Source organism: Haemaphysalis longicornis, unplaced genomic scaffold (genome assembly GCF_048455015.1).
Source record: "Haemaphysalis longicornis isolate Haplotype H1 unplaced genomic scaffold, Haemaphysalis longicornis Haplotype H1 scaffold_2, whole genome shotgun sequence".
Taxonomy (NCBI): Eukaryota; Metazoa; Arthropoda; class Arachnida; order Ixodida; family Ixodidae; genus Haemaphysalis; species Haemaphysalis longicornis.
Genome location: NW_027526295.1, coordinates 267,863,097 through 267,881,759, shown reverse-complemented (window position 1 = coordinate 267,881,759; position 18,663 = coordinate 267,863,097).

The following is an 18,663-nucleotide window of genomic DNA, read 5'->3' as shown; positions in this document are numbered from 1 at the left end:
CGCGGTCCGCACTTGATCCACTCATAATTGATTCTCAGTGTACCAACTGCGCCATCAGTACCATGTTGTCATTAAGTTTATGCCCTTCAGACCTTCCACCGAGCGGTACCAAGTAATACATTCGCCGCAGATTTGCGCGAACCCGTTATGTTCTCTGCCTAAACCTACACTCATGCCTCGAACAACTGGGGAAATAGCACACAGCCCTACACCCGACTACCAGTCATTCTTGTCTTATTCAGCGGCCTCGGCAGACAAACACGGGCCGAAGATTGAACCCACAGGTCTTAATGGGAACGCCACACATGACGCGCGCCTCCGCAATCTCGCAGGCCCCGCGCAATCATGAGGGGACGCTCCACTGCTTCCCCGTAATTCCATGCAGTGTTCCAGGAGCTGGCGGTCTGATGGCACGTGCCGTACAGGACAATGGGCCGATGTCAAAATAGGTCCACGTAATTCACCCACTTCGATAGGACCGAAACCTTTTTGGAGACGCTCATCTTTCTTGGGGTACTTCAACGCGAAAATTTTGGGGCCTGCCTGCCTGCCCTGTCTGCCCTACCGCCCGCCCGCTTGCCCGCCCGCTCGCCCGCTTGCCTGCCTGCCTGCCTGCCTGCCTGCCTGCCTGACTGCCGATAAAGCCGCCGCGCCTAAAGTGAAAGAAAACTTGACCTCGAGGTATTTGTAGGCACGACCGTCTCAAACTACGACAACTGCTGGCATGGGTCACACATATCTGCATTATTTAGCCCAAATAAAAACCTCAGGCATATTTGAGACAAATGTAAGTACGTACCAAAATGTACCCACGTTTCTTAGTTAACAATGAATGTTGCGTTACTGTTTGTGACATTAAAAAAAAAGAGCTGAAAATTGCCCATAAAGGCGGGACAAAAGCAAACTCAAGAAAGAGCAGAACGAGAGGTCGTGCGGTTTTATGCCGAACAAGAAAAGAAAAGAGAAAGAAAAATATGCACGTTGTCCCAACAGGGAAATTGTCCTGAACAAACCTCCATCGAACTCGTCATCAGATAAGCCAGAGAATAGGGGAAGACCGTCAGGTGTGGGAACGAAGGGAAGCGTACGAGAGTGAAACATTACAAAACAGCGCGGTAAGGACGACACCCAAGGAGAAGGGCACACAGGGCCAGCGCTAGTCCTAGGTGCGCCCTTTTTCTTGCCTCGTTGTTTTAATATATATTTTGGTGAATGTTGCGTTGTTCGTAACCATCCTGGCCACCAAGCTTCTCCTGCCTTGGCTCCCCAACATCCCTCGAAGGCTTTTGGATCGTGTCGGCCTGCTCCAGCCCCGTTGAGCTATGTCCGCACCAATTCTCCGCCGCCCCCATGTCCCCAGCATATTACCTGCCCAGACCAATCGACGTGACCAGCCGCGACGTGACCAGACGAGGGCGCCGTTCTCCTGCCCGAATGCCCCATCAGTTCAACTACGGTTTACGTGGACGCAGCTAGCTATCGACGCGGAACGCATGCACTGTCGCCCCAATTATTCATCCCAGTACCCCTCCTCTTAACTCTTTAACACTTCGCTCCAGCCCACCCGCTGAGACAGAAGAAAAAGCAATCGCCTTAGCCCTTACACACAACCGCGACACTGGCCACCCCCTTCCATTATCACCTCGGATTCGAAAAAGGCCATTCGAAATTGCACCAATGGCATGATCTCACCCCTGGTACTGGGAATGCTCGAAAATCCCATCACGTTGATGTGGGCTCCAGCCCACACGGCCCTGGGGGAAAATGAGGCAGCACATAAGCCCATCGAGAGGTCCCCATCCGAGCAGGTCCTAGCCCGGGAACCTTCCACGGAGCCCTATCAGCTCAAAACGATCTCTCAACCTTGCATAACATTACGGCACATTACCGCCTCTCATGCCGCCAGCTCCGACCTCCACACCCGGATTTATTCAACACCGAAGAACGGCCGGCTATGGTGACTGGTATCGCCATAGCTGTTCTTCGGTCAGCAATGTCGCCCTTGCCCTACCACCTGCACCATATCTATCCTTCTATCTACCCCTCTCCCCATTGCCCTTCCTGAGGAGCAGTCGAAACGCTCAAGCATCTCCTTTGGAACTGCCCCCACAACCCCTACTCCCCTTACCACACGGTGGGCACTTGGCTGAGCCGCTGGGTAGCTCCGACCTGACTACCCAACGGTCACCGGTCACCGGTACTCCGGTCACCACGACCCCCCTCCCCCTCAAGGGTCCTTAAATAGGCTCAATAAAGTTTGTCTTTCTCTCCCCTGACCAGATCTCCGGCGCGTGTCCAAGGGCTTTGAGCGTTCCTTCATGACGATGGCGGGCATTGCTGTTGTTCCGGGTCCAGTCTTCAGCAAGCCCCTCCTTGTCATTCGTGGCGGCAAGGGCTTCACTGTATAACGTCAAAACTCGATTTAACGAAGTTGAGGGTAGCCGCGAATTCCTTGTTAAAACGAGAACGTCGGTAAATCGAATTATTAATTTTTTAGTCATTTAATTGGGAACATTCGATTATATATTGTAGCGGAATCCAGTAAGCTTATGCGGCGTCGTATTTGCGAAGCGTAAATGCTCCGAAAAAAAAAAAAAACTGCGGCCTACGCGTATGAAAAGAAGCCGCAAAATTGTTCGCTAAACAAGAACGGCCTGGAGGGAACTGCAAATTTATTTACAACCAAAGAAGTGTGTGATATTTGCTTGCGTGCGCTTTGTAAGCAACGGCCGCGCGGATGTCTCGTAACTTTGTAGTGCGTCCGGTGCGTCTTCCGTGTATCCTCCTGCGTCCCGGGAAACATCCGTAGCAGATTAAGGGCATCGATCACTTGATCTGTTGTCGGCACGGGATATTCGACAACTTCAACGTCTTCGTGAGCGTATACAGCGGCCACATCCTCCACGCCTCCTACAAGCCACAAGATATCTCCGCCATCCAAAGTTTCTGTAGTGACTGCATTTGGGTCGGTGCTCACGTAGTCGGAGAAGCTTATCCCGACGGGCACTTCGTCCACTGAACGAATGCGCAGCGTGCTCCAGGCATCTTCAGACTGGTGCACGCAACACGGCGGGCTCCATGTCCGATACGCTCGTCCAAGGTGTGTTTACTCGCACATCCCACTTCCGCGTACACGAGAAGCAATGCTACACGGACTGCAGGTTTAACAACTTGAACTCCCCAAAAACAACATCAATTCTAACAGAGGACGATGGAAAAGAAGGGCGCACTCACGGGAACTACCGGCAGAACGACGGCGAACCAACAATACAAAGCACGCCCTGAAAAATCTCTCCGAAACCTCTTTTTTTTTTTTTTTTTTACCACTGGCCGAATCTGCTGAATTCAACCTAAAATTACAGCTCCCGTTTCGTCCGCTCAGTTTCGTAAAAGCGGGTCAAAGGTGCTCTGTGATGCTATATTTGGCGCGCCTTGAATCAATTTTGAGGCGTTCTATACAAAATAGACTAAAAATTAACCCTTTTTGAGCTGCATTTGTTGTGAAGCGGTTCTTTATACCGCGACAGATCTTTATATTGGTTTCGTTATTCCGGGTTAGTCAAAGCATTGGGCTCTGTGGGCGTCTGAGGGGGGATCGGGATATGTTCATTAGATTGGGGCTTTCGTTAGATGGGGTTCTGTTAAATCGATTGTTGTTTGTATTCCCATTCAATCTCACCCTCATTGCACCCGTCCATTTTCTGTGGCCTCGACTGGGAAGGTCGCCTTCGACAAGGGGACAACCACCAAAACGAATTACGTGGCGGCAGGGCAGATGAGACAAAAGATGGTTTGTGGCGAAGCGTTGTATTTACATGGCGTTGCCACAGAGCGATGGAATTTATGGCCATTATAGCTCAGGAAATGTGTCCGTGCCATCTGCAATCGTCATCGTCATCGTTATCGGTCATCAGTGGTGGGTACCTCTGGCTCACTTCTGCTTCACGTACCAATATGTTTCACTTCTCCATCAACCAACTCGCCTACATTAATTATTTCACGGTTCACGATTTACGTGGCCGGAGCGACACACAGCTGCAGACTCTCGATGACAGTTCCAGTGAAGCGCGCAGATACGCGGCAAACTTTTTTTTTCTTCACGTAAACGTAACCCCCTTTGATACTACGGCATAAAAGACGCCAACTGTAAAAATTCTGTGCGGATGCATTAGCATTCATATTTGATATAATACGTTTGCACGAAGCGAGCAGAAAGAAGCGTTACAGAAGCGGCACCTGGAAGCTGTTGCTCTCTGCTTAATTCTTCGGCCTAACATTTGATTGTGTGGATATCAAACGAAGCCCATAACGCACAAAATTGGAACCTTTAAGGCGCATTTCGGTGGGCCTCAGAATATAGCATAACGTTCAACCTTCGAATACGAAGTTTTGTGGATACTCCTCATATATATTAATTGAAACCTTAATATAAACATGTTTCCTTGATAATGTACCTTAAAGAGTCTATGCCCAGAAAATACAAGTTTGCGTCATTAAAAAGATTTAGTGTTTTATAGTGCCTTCAGCGGTTGCCCGGCAGCAAACGATGCTTTTTAGATGCAACGCATCTCATGCTCGCCCCTCTGTCCTTCCTGCGTCTGTCCGGCGTTGTCCGCACAGCTGCGCCTCTCCTCCGATAGCGAACATTCTCTCCCAAACAGCTGCGGGTTGGCGCAGCGCGCTCTCACTCCGGTGCTAGGCGCCGGTGGGTGGCGCTGCGCTCGGCGCTGCACGCGCTGCGCATGTGCAGTACTCTCTCTCTCTCTCTCCGTGCTCTCCTCTTCTTCGGGCGCGCTATGGCGGTCTCAGTCGACGGTCGTACGCCCACCTCCCCTTCGCGTGAGAATCCCTGCTATAAGCGTAATCAATACGATGGAAAACTCCCCCCCTGAGATGCGTTGCATCACACCAGGGTTCCCGCGAGGGGAGGTGAGGTGGGCGTATTTTTTTTAACTGAGAAATTAAACACTTTAAGCCGAAATTTTATTTCTCCTAATAAATCGTATGTTCGTGACGCCGACAATGACGTATCCAGAGCAGGGCCTTAAAACTTAAGATAGTCTGCTGACCAGGGCTGCTGCTACCATCTCACAGACGGCCACTTGGTCATGGCGCGCCGCCAGTAGCTGATCGCGGAGGCCATGGTTTGGTTGTCTTGTTTATCGCCAACTTTCATAGACAACGCTGCAATAGTGCTGAAGTGCCAGTGTTCGCACTTTGCCGGACTTCTATACCTGCCGTGTTTTAGGGGCGAAGCTCCTAAAGCCATGGGTCTGTCCATCCCTTGTGTCTCGTGGTACGTGACCGCCGCATGCTTTCGGAGATGTCGCAAAGTGGGCCGCGTTGCACGCGCAAGAACCGGCTGCAACCGGCAGCGCAAACTCGGCACCGGGAGCGCGAGCTTGTCTGTGTTCGCCAACGGAGGCGCGAGCGCACGTCCACTGCGAGGGGGAGATCACGCAAGAGATCACGCCACGAACGCAGGCAGTCGTTCTCGGAGATCGAACGAGACGCAAGGACCTTTGCGCGTTTCCTCTCGTCTTGTTCGGGCACAAGTTCGCCCTAAATAAAAGTTCTTTCTTCAAATACGCACTCAGATGTATCCATATGAACCCTACCACGATCCGAGGAACGTGTATAGACTTAGTGTTTGCAAACTTCCCATTGCAGCCAGTACAAGCACCTCTCTCGCTTCATTTCACAGATCATAAAGCCGTCGTAATGAAGGGACCTCGCAATCCAGTCATGACAACGACGAAATGAAAAGAACAAACGAAGAAACGAAACAACAAACGAACAAGAACAAAATAAAAGAACAAAATAAAAGTTGATTTGTACAATGTACGCACACAGTCTTACGTCTTTCTTAATGATGTAATGGGCGAACTTTCACGGGAGAGTTACGGTTACCGATGATCTCCCCCTATCGAGCTTCGCCCCACTTATCATCATTCATTCCGTGGATATGGCGTGATGTTTTTTATTAGGGTTGATACTAATCGTTTCCTGAAACACAACCAATGTCTCGACAAACATGGTTACGTAAGTGGTCGTGCCGCCTAAGTCAATTGGTCAGTGTTGTGTCAGACTATTCCGATGCGTCCGACGGCTGTGTTAGGCAGTGTCGCACTAAGTGCTTCGATGTTCACGCGTTCACGTGGTAGTTGGTAACTTTATTTTTTCACCCCATTATTCTTACTGCTATAAAAATGTGCCCTAAATTTAAGCGCCAGCCTCAGCCAATCACACAGCCGTCCATAGTATGTCATATGTTCTAGGGCGGGAAATGAGCTGGTGGGTTGTGTGGTCATTCTCTTTTGAAGTGCAGAGCACTTTAGGTGCTCGCCTTGTCGTCCTAGCCGCTCGCTCGACCAAAGTATATAGAGCACCAAGGCAGCGTCCCGGGGCAGCGCTGTTCACGGCGTACCCCAGAGGATTCGGGAGCCAAGCGGTTTGTAGAGTCATGAGCGTTCGAAACTCGTGAAACGCTGGCGCTTGTCATAAATCTTCCCTTTGTTAGCGCCAAGAAAACTATAGGTACATTTGAGGAAAAATATACGTAATTAACCGGCAGCGCCCGCGTTCCTTTAGTTAAGGACACCCTTTGGGTTGGTTTTTACGATAGTAAACGCAAAATGTGGCAGTGCAACGCCGGCACGTGCGGGAAGAAAAGCAAAAAGAGAACAAAACTCCCGCTGGCGCAGTTTCAGGCAGGGGGCGCGCGAGCACTGCGAAGACGGGAAATTTGAATATCATGGGTTGGTAGCAGTAAGCGGATAACGGCGGTACATCCAATTATGGCGAATCACAGCTCTGCTCTTCCGACAGCTTTCACATTGAGTGGAACGGCTTTAATTTTTTTCGGCATTATGTAGCTTATTTCAAGTGAGTTCGCGTTAAAAGAGGTGTCAGTGGTATTCGAACGAGGCGATCTTTCGAATGAAATAAACTCGCGTTTTGTCGGCATGGCCCCTTTGAAGCAAATACATATATTCAGTGTGAGGCGCGGATAAATGCTAAATTTTAAGCCTCTGACAAGGCTTCTCCGTGCATTTTAGATTTTAAAGCAGTTCATTGGCCTCGCGGAACAACCTTTTGCCCAGTTTGCGCTACATAGGCCATTTAATGAATTCGCAAATTAGTTCGATGGTGAAATCAATAATCTATACCGAGCTAGTTTCGCAGCGTACTCACCAACTAGCTAAGTATTGTTCCAGTTGCGTGACTTACTACCTACGTGCTTTACGGCTGTAGCGTTATAAGTTCGTTGGAATGGCGAAACAGTGCACAGAAGTGAACTGAACCGACACGAGGACATGTACACAGTGCACGACAAATAAAGACGCACAGTAGAGTTGCAGGACCTGCTGGTGGTATTCGGACGGCCAGCAAGGGTAATAAGTGTGCCTGCGTGTGTTTGTGTCCGCCCGTGTGTTTGCGTATGCGTGTGCGTTTGTGCGTTTCTGTGTGTGTGTGTGTGTGTCTGCGGGTGTGTTTTGTTTGTGTGTGTCTGTGTGCGCGCGTGCCTGCGCGCTCACCGGCACGGCATTGTTTACACAACGCCTGTGGGCCCTTGTGTCCTGCAAGAACTGTGACCGGGCTTTCGCAACGAAAGGCTGTTTCCTCAGGAAATGAATTAGCTTTGCAATGAAAATTAACCTCCTTTAGTAACCTTCTGCATTTCGGGGGAATTTCATTTGACCTGGGACAACACAGGGTAAGGCCGCCCTTCTGTCATGCTGACTGCATCGTCTTTTGTAAAGTCGGTGAGGACGCATTCTGAAGTGTGTTATTAACGTGGTTTCTTAAATCTGCGTAAGGGCTTTGTACTCAGAATTGTTCGGGAATGAAGTATTTTTATTGCTTTTAGTTTTAGTCTCTATTTCGTTAACGACGCGAGCAAAAACGGCCCGCTTCGTTAAGAAGGGAAATACCAAACAGTTTTCCCAGGCCAAAAGTACAGCTCTTACTCACGGCATACGCCCAGAGAACGTAGCCTCATAAGATCAAGATATCAGATAAATTATTTCTATTTTTTTTAGATTTTGACCATTGATACAGTGCTGTTATCTCATCGCTAGTGAGACGATTATCATCAGGGCCCTCGCCCTCAGCCTCGGGTTCAGGGACGCCGCGGTTGAGCCTCTGCATTAAAGAGGAGTACTTGGTCGTTTGGTGGTTGACCATCGGCTAACCTGTCTGCCATGCCCTCAGATCTAGGTTTTTGGTGCTTTTTAAGGCTCACGTTGCCCTCTTCACGCGTTGTGCATTCTGAGAGAACTGTGCTATTAGTGCGGTACGTTTTAGATGCGACGTTGAGAGGAGCATCTCTTGCCGGCGGCCCTGTCCTTCCTGCGTCGTTGTCGTCCGCGTCCGCACAGCTGCGTCTCTCCTCCGCTCACTCCCTCTCCTCTCGCCGTGATAGCGCGCCCTCTTCCCCGACATCTGTGGCGCGCGCGGTACGGCGCGCTCTCTCACTCCATCGGTCGGCGGCGCTGTGCGCATGTGCAGTGCCCTCTCTCTCCGCGGACTTCGGGCGCGCTGCGCATACAAGCGGAAGGCCGCGCTCCGGCCGGTCTCTCAGTCGACGGTCGTCCGCGCTACGCTTGCTCTCTCTCTCTCTCTCTCTCTCTCTCTCTCTCTCTCTCTCTCTCTCTCTCGCTCGCATTGCCCGAGGATTGCTCACGCAATTCGAGTAATCGACCCAACGGAAACGCACAATGGAACCCCCTTCAGCGTCGCATCATCACACCAGGGTTCCCGCGAGGGGAGGTGAAGAGAGAGAGAGAGAGAGAGAGAGAAAGAACAACTTTATTAAAGTGCCTGCAGCTCGGTTAGATCCCCTCGCGCGGGGGTCTTTCCGCGACGCGGCCCTGACGTGTTCTCGACTTCTTGTCCCTCTACTTTGGCTCCGGCCTCGCTACTCCCTTCGGCCGGCTTCGCCTGCCCCTTTGTTGGGGCGGTAACCTTTCGTCGGTTTCTCATGGTCGTTGCCTTTCGAGGGCCGCCGAGATCTGCTGGACGGCCTTGGTCTGTTGTTCCTGGTTGTAGCTTCCCGCTGCGGCCTCGAGATGCGGCGGGATCACAGTCGCTGTCGACGCTTCGCGCGGGTTTTTGGCACAGTCCCAGAGGATGTGAGCCGCGGTGGCTCTCTCCTTCTGGCACACTCGGCACAAGTCACTCTCGTACACGCTCGGACACACGTGCCTCATCAGCACCGGGGTGAGGAGGGACCCCGTCTGCAGTTGCCGGTATATCACCGCTTCCTCTCGAGTCAAGCCCGGGTGGGGTGGCGGTACCTTTCGCCTGCTCAGTCTGTACCACTTCACGATCTCGGTGTAGGTGGTCATGCTGTCCTTGGTCTCCCTCCACCACCACGACTGGTCGGCTTCTGCCGCAGCGGCGCGGTTGGTTAGTCCTCGCGCCACCGCGTTTGCCGTCTCGTTATGGTTGGTGTTGCCCCGGTCCGACACATCGATGCCCACGTGTGCCGGGAACCACTTGATGGCCACGCACCTCCTCTCACCGGCGAGGTCGACCATGCGTAGTACTCGTGCGGCCGTTCATGCGCTTGCGCTCTATCAACATGCCTAGCACTCGGATCCTCTCGACCTCCGGGATCGTGTGGCCGCCGCTCGTTCTGACCTTGATCTTCTCCTGTTTTTTCGGCGTCTCTTCGTCACCTCTCTTTTTCCTAGTCGTTCTCTTCGGAGGGATCACCAGCAATTCGGACTTGCTCGGGGAGCATACGAGTCCGGACCCGTCCAGTTGCTCCTCGATGGCATCCACTGCTTCTTGCAGCGTGCTCTCTATTTGTCCGTCGCTTCCTCCCGGGACCCACAGCGTTATATCGTCGGCGTAGATGGTGTGTTGGACCCCGGCCACTCGCGAGAGTCGTTCGGCCACCCCGATCATCACTAGGTTGAAGAGCAGCGGCGAGATGACCGAGCCTCGGGGGGTCCCGACACTGCCGAGCTTCTTCTCCGGGAGCTTCAGGTCACCGGCGTTGACCTCGGTGGTCCGCTCCGTCAGGAAGTCCCTGATATATTCGTACGTTCTCTTCCCCATGTTCAGTCGTGACACCTGGGCCAGGATCGGTGGGCGTAATTTTTCTGCAAGATGGTCCCCACGGGTAGAAGTCACTTCGAGGTGATAGGACTAAAAGCAACGGCTGATACGTAAGGCTATGCGACTGTAAGACAACTCTCTGAGGACAATATTTTATGCGGTATTATCTAAATTGTCGCAATACCGATTCGCTGTGGGGTTCATAAGCAAGCCTTATTTGGTTCTTTCGCGTGATTAAGTTGGTCGACATGGATCTAGTTTTCTCTCTTCAACGTGTGTGCATCACTCAGTGTAAGATTCGGCTGATTATAAAGCATTTTCCCACGGTGTCTGTGTGTATGCGCCACTCTGTTCCCAAGCGTACGCGCAGCTGACCATCTGCTATACTAGAAAGTTATCGGCGTTGCCATTAATGGTGAATCCCCCTTGTGGGTTGGTGTGACGTGTACTCGGGCATGGGTCTGGAACAACAAATGCTTGTATTTTTGACATTGATTCTTCGTTTGCAGAGCAAGCTACAGGTGATTGCGAATTCTCCTTCCCTCCGCTGGTCCTTAGAGAAGTTTTCTAAACTTAAACTGAAAATTTCAAAATTACAGCATTTCATTAGCGAAAACGATCGTGCGCGAGTCATCGTGCGCGAGCGGAGTTGCTTGGACTCGATCACCAGAACTTTTATCTGAAGAGAGCGTTTTGTTTTTCAGATGTGTTTAATACTTGTATAGTCGCTTGTGCGCATGTACAATGATACCAGAGACAGACAAACGGTACTATCCGTATTTCAGTGAAAACAAGGTTTTTTCGCCGCACGACGGAACTCGATGTAGACCTTTGACATATGGTAGGAATCTGCACGGCGCCTATGATAACTTTTTTCGCTGCTTTAAAAACTGTCGACTCGACAGAAAATGCAGAATCTGCGAGGTGAAGTTGCTGGAATTCTACTCCACCATAAAAGACATGAAAAAAATCTGAGACCGTGTACTCAAAGAAGAGAACCCGAATTGGGTGCCATTTCATAAAATTCTTCAACTGCGTTTCGCTATGCTTACAGCGACGTCTTTTTCTAAAATACAGAAATTGATGGCAGCGGAACAAGGATGGCGCTTTACGTTTTCCTTCATTTGTCCTCATCAAACTGTGTCCGACGGAAAAGTAGTCGTCGGTGGGGCTGATTGGAGAGCCAATATTGGCGCAAGAATGGGCCCGGCGCCAAAGCTGAGGACAAAACAAAACGCAAAAAGAAGCATCAGCGTAACAGCACCTCTCACAACAAGATCGAGACAAAATTGCACAGCGACAAAGACGCTCGTAACAACAAAAGGACACGCTATATAACAGTTAAAACAAACAGTACAATGATAAAGCAGCGTTCTATGCGGGACGCCTGAAGAGGCAATTATTCATCGTTTTAAGGAGTATACATACATTTAAGAGTGTGCAAAATGCTCCTATGACATTCATTCCAGGTTTCTTTTCTCTACCTATGAAATAACAAAAGAAGTTCTGTTTATGTAGCCTTCTCAGGACGCCCTAATGTCTGTGGTAAACTGGAGCCCATATCTGACGAGCTACTAAGGAAACATAACTTCGCAACTTCGCGCTTTTTCATATTTTCCTATTACATGTTTTTTTAATTGAATGCTTGATTGTCTTCATTCAATAAAGAGGCTCGCAGCGCAAAGGCAAGGAGAGGTAGAAGGTAAGGGTTTTAGAAAGTGGATAGTTGGATGGCACCACTAATTCGACCGCCAAGACATTTATATGTTTCATTTCCCCCCTTAACCATGGTGAATTGTACCTGTCGTCATACCTGCCTTTTACAGATACCGCCGTTTTGGATATGGCCCATACTTAACCAGCTAATACAAGAGCGGTAGGAAAACGTCATTGACGCACAACATGACTCAATATGGGGTAACAGCCGTCGTTCATGTCGGAAGCCGTGAAATGGCTCCTAACCCACGAGTCTGGGAAGCGCTTCATTGCGCGAGGCGCTCCCTACCGCGAGCTTAAAATCGGATGTAGCGAAAGCTGGTTGTCCACGCTAGTACGCCGCAGATGAAGTAGGAGAGCGGAAGGACGCAACCAAACGGGCGAGCAGACAAGCAACGAAATTTACCATCATCTGCTCTCCCTTTATACAGTGGCAGGAACGACCAATGGCACAACGCGTAGGATACAGATCGAAGCCGTTTGAATGCGTTTATAGTGTAAAGAAAGAGATGGGCGAAGAGAGAGGGAGAGAGAATATTTATTGTGAACAAATGGGTTAAGGAGACGGGTTGACCACCGGCTGGTGGCGAGGAGGAGGAACAAGCGTTTATTGAACTGTATAAGTTCCGTTGTGGGAGGCCTTGTCAGTCCAGGAAGTCTTGGTCCTTGGCTGCCGGCGTTAGCTACTCCTTCAACCCAAAGCTCTTGGGTGACCAAGTCGGAGCTGCCCGCGGCTGGTGATTGCTCGCGGCTGGTGATTGGGGCGAAAGGGCCTTGAGGGCATTTCTACATGCAGTGGGTGAGCGATGCATACGCACCACGAAAGGGACATGCAGGAAAGGGGAATTCCGGCGGGTGACTATTATGGAGAAGGGGTCTGGTTAGGAAGGCTCCCGAAGAGAAGCTGGAGACAGTAGGCTGCCGTTCTGACGATGACGACCATGATGATGATGATGATGATGATGACGACGGCGACGACGACGACGATGATGATGATGATGACGATTTTCTTTTATTTTTCTTTTCTGTAACTTTGTTCATTCTTTTTGTCGCTGTATTTCTGTACCCTTCCTTAAGCAGATCGCCAAGCAGAGTCTTGGGCGTTTAATTGGACACATTGTTTTCGCCTTCTCAACCCACAAGAAATGCTTAATTTTCCTCAGAGTTTTTTTTTTTTTTGAGGGGGGAGGGGGTGGATGTTTTCATTGAAAATTTACGGCATAAAAGGATTTTGAATCCTTTTTTTACGTTCATTGGATTAAAAGTTTCTTCAGATCACACGGGCGCGGCGGTCAGTTTCTGATACTCCTAGACCGTTATAGGAAAACGGAAAACACCATCCGGCCCGGCGCCTGGTATAAGTCCGTTAAGTGCCTTTGGCTGTTCGTTGGTATTTTAATAATTATTTGAATAATTCATTGATTATATATCAATTAATTGATTAGTTGGTCATTCGATTGGTTGATTGATTAATTATTGATTGATAACTTGATAACTTCGTCGGTTGATTAAATTTCCAACAACCGAGGCGGAAGTAAAACCGATGGTGATCCTCTGACATTGGAAACGGAGGCGGCTTAACAAGAGGGCTGCGGTGGAAGAGTAATAAGACGCTCAAATCCCTTTGCTGCGCTTATTAGATCGCTCATTCGGCAGTGTTCTGACGCGCATCGCTGCACGCAACTTGGTAGACTGAAAAACACGTGGAGGCCCTCTTTCTCCTTTTGTCGCGACTCGCCTTATCTCAAGGAGAGCGAAGGAAGAGGAAGGGCAGCGCGAGAGGACATGCAAATGAAATCAGAGCAGCGCGTAATGACGGAGCGGACGCTAGGCAAACAGGCCCGCTAATAAGGCGCCCTAATCTGTCCGCCCTCAAGCTCGTTTCTTTACTCACTTTACGTCTCTTGCTGGTCTTGATAGTCTTCGATCGTCGGGCCGCGTTCAAGAAAGCGAGAGCGCGGGATCGCAGCGCATAGGAAACGAAATCCGGGGATTGGAGGGAATCCACCTTTCTCCTTCCCCCGGGGGCCTCGGCGCGTTGCTGAGCGCAGCACCTCCTATCCGGTTATGCGGAGAAGGCCGGCTCGCTCGTTTTCCAAACTCCCGCTGGGAGGCTCGTTCTATCGCGCAATAATCTCCTTTGTCTGAGAGCGATTCGGAAGTCGCGTAATTCACTTGGCGCTGCGAATGTAGGCGGACGTCGTTTCATTTCCTTCCGAAAGTTTGCTTGGCTTGCCTTGCGGACAGCGTAATTCCTCAAAGCGAACGCGCTGGGAACACTTTCACGGCTCCGCATTCTAAAACGACTTCGGAGAAATTGGTTTAAGGGAATTTGCATATGGTTAAAAGTTGCTGCTCTCAGGTTTTGATTTAGGGGCATAAGAGCACAGGAATCCGCTTGGGCGACGGGTGCTTGCAAACTAAGTTTGGAGAAGAGTCTTTACTAGCAGTAGATCACCAAGTTTCGCACAGTGCTAGAACACACCGGTAGGAAATTCTTGCCCCTTACAAAAACAAACAAACAGAAAGACTGAAAAAAATCCCCTTGTAAATTACGCAGGCCTGGTATAACCATAGCAGGGATGTTAGAGACAAGACAAATGAGGTAAGACAAGGATGGAACAGAAGTGGTAATTTATGTTCATTAAGGCAGTTCGCGTTCGTTTCTCAGCGATACATTAGTTTCACCTTAACCACGGCGGCATTTTTCTGATGGAGGCGAGTAATGAAAACGCTAACGCGTAGAGATTTCGGTCCATGTTAAAAATCCAGAGATGGATTTTTGTAGCCCTCTTATTCAGCGTTCCTAATGGAGGTTTGATGCCTAAAACCCTCCTTAAAATTTATTCCGTGGACACCAGAAACCAAACCTCAAGTGGATAACCCTTTAGAATAAGAGGTTGATATAGTGAAAGAAGAAGTAGTACGAGCTTGGAACGGCATCATCACCATCACCATCATCATAATCGGAACGGCGGCCTCCTGCCTCGCTTCTCTTCGGCCGACCGCTTTTAAGAACCCCTGTTGCAATTCGCATTAAACTGGATCGATGAGCTACGCCTTAGACAAAAAACCAGTGACAGCTGATAGGTACTATTTCATCGAATGTGATAATCACAGTTGCAAAGATATGCGTCAAAAATTCCTCGGGAGACCCACATCCATCTGCTAACGCGCTTTGAATGCGTAAGAGTTATGGCTTCCCATGGCGATACTTATGGAATAATTACTTACTGGTACTCTGTCTTTGTGCCTCATTATTCACTTCTGGCTCTTTTCGCTACAACCTTATTGGCGTATGTGCACGGTCGATCGCGCTTAGCCGGTGCAAAAATTGACAGCACAGCCGACTGAGAAGCTCTTTCTATCACGAAGCATGGAGGTAATTATTTCGACAGGCCGACCACGACCCTTCATGCCACTAGTAACCCGGAATTCCCGTTCTCTGTGGTTGGGGTGCACCTGTTCACCACACGAGCCATCACGCGCACCTCTTCCAGACCGGCTTCGCCATGAAGTGCTCAAGGACGCACGCACTGGGCACAGCTTGCGTCAATCAACCATGACCGCGAAGGAGTGTGGCGTCAGGGGAGCGTGCTTGTATAGCACCTCTGTAGCGCGGGTTCTATTCCCGCCGAAACCAAACTGTTCGGAGTTTCTTTTCAAAGTCACAATTTACTTTGTTCACAGGAACAACCCCGAGAAATCTGACGTCACCTCAGGCCTTTAAAGCAAAGGTTTTAAATGCAGAGCATTTCAGTAACTCACGATGTCACCCGCGTTGATGTCCGTAGTCCGCACCGTCGTTGTCCCTACTATATAAAAAAACATGCTATCCGGCGCCCGGTTTCGAACCCTCGACCCTGTGGGCGGAACGCAATGTACATGGTGCTCTACCCCCTGCGCCACAAAGCAGACACAGAATGGGACGCTACGAACGCGCCTTATATCGTTGGCTCATTCAAATTACTGCTGACGAGTGCTCTCTCGTCAGCAGTTGCCACAAGTGCAACAACATTAACGTAACGCAAACTGCTTAACGTCGTGCGCCCCCGGAAATGCTCTGCATTTGATCGTGCCCCTCGCGAGGGGGATGTTTACCTCTACCAGCCAATGGTTCCTTCGTGGCGTGCGCGGTTTTCACTTACGGAGCACAGTGTAGATGGCGCAGCGGTAGGGCGCTATTACCCAGCGTTCCCCAGGCGCAGGTGCCAGCTCACAATGGTGGGCGCGACGGCGGGACGGCTTTGTCTCCTGCTTTAGCGACGGTTGCTTTGGGCCCGTTAGGCGCAGCTTTGCGTCTATTGCGCACTTTCTTTGCACGGCTTGATTAACTTGTTCGACCGCACCTCCTGGGTAACCCGGATTCGACGAGAGTAAGTGGTAGTACGGCAAAGATATGTTAAAGGTTGGTTTCCAGTGCGGGAAAACAAACCGTAAGGACCACACATACATCTCGCCGCTAGAGAAACGCTACCTTTTGCGCACTGCTTGCCCCGAATGGGACTCCGTTTTCTAAATTGGTGAATACCAATTCGATGGTATTCACCAATTTACCAGGCGAAAGGGGTACCTGGGTCGGATAAATAGCCATTATAAAAGTTCCCTCGGATTTCTCGCAATTCTCAAACTTAATAAAATATCTAACTTTGAATCGGTATAAATGGGAATTACTAAGCTCACATGCCGCATTGTTTCGGTGTCTGCGCTTGGTCACCCGGTGGTGTACCCTAAGCTAGCACATCAAGATGGCTAGGTTCCGCTGTCTCAACCTTCGAAAGACGCTCCTCTGCGTTTTTTCTTCTTCTGGCGCACGGCCGGGCTACAGCGGCGGCGTCAGCTGCTTTAGCCCGGCCGTGGCCGATGCTGCTGCGTTCGGGACGCCACCCCCGCGAATTCCAGGTAACTGCTGGCAGAATCTCTGGTTCCACTCTTTGTAGAGCCACGTGTGTCAATTCAAGTGACGTCACGTGGGGAATTGTTGTGAGTGTCATCTAAAGCTTTTCTTTCCAACCACTTTCAGAGCGTACATTAAAGCCAATTTTTTGTAACGTGTTTTACAGCGAGGGGGGGAGAAGCAACTTTATTTAGTCGCCTGCAGAGCGATACCACCATTAAGTGGCGCCGCGACGCGGGCCCTTACGTCTTCTCAGCGGGTGGTCTTTACTCGACTACGGCGCGTGCTACTCCCGCGTTCGGTCGCCCTTGGGGGCAACGTCCCGGCGGTTTCGCTCGGCCTTTGTCTTTCAAGAGCCGCCAAGACCTGCTGGACGGCCCAGGTTTGGATTTCTTGGTCATAGCACTTCGCCGCAGCCGCGAGCCGCGGCGGAATCGTTGTACTTGTCGACGCTTCGTTGGGGAACTTGGTGCAGTCCCATAGAATGTGCGTTAGGGTGGCCCTCTTCCGCTGGCACACGCGGCACACATCACTCGCATACACTTGCGGGTACACATATTTCATCAACACTGGGGTGGGTAAGGACCCAGTCTGCAGTTGTCTGAACAGCACCGCCTCCGCTCGGCTCAGCCCCGGATGCGGGGGTGGGAGAGTCCTTCGAGCCAAGCGGTGGAACTGTGTAAGTTCGTTGAACGTCGTCATACGGTCCTTGGCGCTACACCACAGTGGACGGTCGGTTGCAGCGGCGCGGTTGGTTAGCGCTCGCGCCACTGCGTGTGCCGTCTCGTTGTGGTTGTCGTGCTTGGCTGAAGCATCGTTGCCCGCGTGCGCCGGGAACCACTTTATTTTAACACACCTGTTCTCTCGTTGGAGGTCGGCCGAGCACAGAACGCGCACAGCCTCACCGCACACTTTGCCCTTGGCATAATTCCGCACGGCACTCCTGGAATCGCACAACACTGTCTGGCACCCGGGGTCGGCAATGGCCAGGGCTATGGCCACCTCCTCCGCCTGGCACGCCTGTCGGACCCGAACGCTCGCCGCCGCCCTCGTCGCGCCAGACGACGCCTCGATGACGGTAGCCACGAATGCTTCGCTGTCTCCCTGGTATTCGGCCGCGTCCACGAACCTGGCGTGCTCGTCCTTGGCGTACAAGTCGATGAGGGCCTTGGCCCTCGCCGCTCTTCTCTCCTTGTCAAACTCCGGATTCATGTTCCTCGGGATGAGATCTAGCCGAATCCGGCGCCGGGTCTCGTCCGGGACAGGAGCGTCGCTGCTCGCCTTCGCCGCAGGCGTGAAGGCCAAGTCTTGCAGTATGCGCCTACCGGACTCGGTCGTAGAGAGCCGCTCCAGCTGGGCGGATCGTTGCGCTTCAGCAATTTCCTCGAGGGTATTGTGTACCCCCTGGCTCAGGAGCTTGTCGGTGCTTGTGCACTCGAACAGCCCGAGCGCCGCCTTGTACGCTCGGCGTATCAGGGCGTTGATCTTATTCTTTTCGCACTGCATCCAATTATGGAAGGCTGCAACGTAGGCGACGTGGCTGATTACGAAGGAATGCACAAGCCGAATCAAGCTCTCCTCCTTCATCCCGGCCTTGCGGTTGGCGACCCGTCTGATGAGACGCACTGCGTTGGTGATTTTGGCTGTAAGGCGGGAAACGGTCTCGCCGTTGCCGCGACGCTTGTCTATAATCATACCGAGAACCCGTATCTTATCGACCTCCGGGATCACCTGGCCGCTCCTCGTCGCGATCTTTATCGCCTCGTAATCCCTGGGCTCGCTCTTGTTTCGCCTTACGTATTTCGTTCGTAACACCAGCAGCTCCGACTTGCTCGGCGAGCAGATCAAGCCGGATCCGTTTAGCTGGTCTTCGATAGTGTCGACAGCCTCTTGCAGCGTGCTCTCGATGTGACCATCGCTGCCTCCCGTAACCCACAGAGTGATGTCATCGGCGTAGATGGTGTGCCGGACCCCCTCGACTC